Source organism: Neofelis nebulosa, chromosome 2 (assembly GCF_028018385.1).
Source record: "Neofelis nebulosa isolate mNeoNeb1 chromosome 2, mNeoNeb1.pri, whole genome shotgun sequence".
Classification (NCBI taxonomy): domain Eukaryota; kingdom Metazoa; phylum Chordata; class Mammalia; order Carnivora; family Felidae; genus Neofelis; species Neofelis nebulosa.
Window position 1 is genome coordinate 20,044,921 of NC_080783.1, and position 1,139 is coordinate 20,046,059.

A 1,139-nucleotide genomic window follows, 5' to 3' on the forward strand; every position below is an offset into this window, starting at 1 on the left:
GAGCTCATGTCATATTTACTTATAAATTCTTCAGTGTCTAGACAACAGTGCCTTGAACACTGTTGGTGCTTAATAAATGCTGGTGGTGTAAATGACCCAATGGTGGAAGCCTAGAGCTATTAACAAGGTTTTGATTAGAAATTTATTTATTTCACATACATTTATTGACATCTAAATATGAGGCCCCGTTGCAGGCAGTGGGAAGAGGCTGGGAACAAATGACACACGAAGATAAAAGGAATGATCCTAAAGATAACTTCTCTCTCTCTCTCTCTTTTTTTTTTTTTTTCCTACCTTTTATCTCCCTGGTTTTTGAGAAATTTTTGGCTCTGCTCAGGTCCCTGTCTTGTCATTCCCATATTCCTGGCCCCTTGGCCCTGTCCAGAGCCTGTCTTAGCCTTTGGGACTTATCTTGTGGGTCCTCCATAGGTCTGTAAATAGCCCAGGCTAGTTAGTAAACTGAGTATCTCTCTCAGGTCCCCTATCTGATCTAAACACTCCAAAATAGGATTTTTTTTAAAACCAACTCCCTGGCTATTAAGCTGATAAGAACAGATACTACACTTGAGCTTAGCCAAAAGACCAAGAAGCAATCCTAGTTTCTAGCTATCAAAGCTTACACGCTTGGATCATAGCTAGTCCTGGAGACAAAATCTCCATGTTTCTTAAGATGTTTCTGAATGTTTGCCTCAAGATGAAACTTAGATTAAAATGGAAAGCTGTCTTAGAGGACAACAGAAGTTGCCAAAGAACCGTAGGTGGATGTATGTGGCAAGAGAGGAGCAAAGGTAGGACCATTCTACATGGAAGAGTGCTGGCTTCATAGCAGAATCCTCTGTTTCTTCCACGACGGCTGGTGGTCTGCAGCTCGCAGTGGGGGAGAGTCCTGAAGAATACAGGCTCGGCAGATGGCACGTTATACTTGGTTATATTTGCAGAAGTGGGAGGAGCCTGCGAGCTTATGAAGTTCAAACTCCTTCAAGCTCAGAAAGGAGATACACCCAAGATCATGGCAATCACATGGCCTCGTGATGTCGCAAAGGTTTTAGTGCCTAGAATCAAAATGGGGAGAGGAAAGTACCCTTTGTCTCTAATTCAGACTAATCCGAGGAATTCTCCAGAGTTGCAAGAAGTACCAG

At 42.8% G+C, this 1,139-nt stretch overlaps 1 pseudogene; it reads right to left on the minus strand.

The window, feature by feature from the left end:
* Nucleotides 1–432: 432 nt before the first annotated feature.
* On the minus strand, nt 433–594 carry LOC131505713 (U2 spliceosomal RNA; annotated as a pseudogene).
* Nucleotides 595–1,139: the final 545 nt, after the last annotated feature.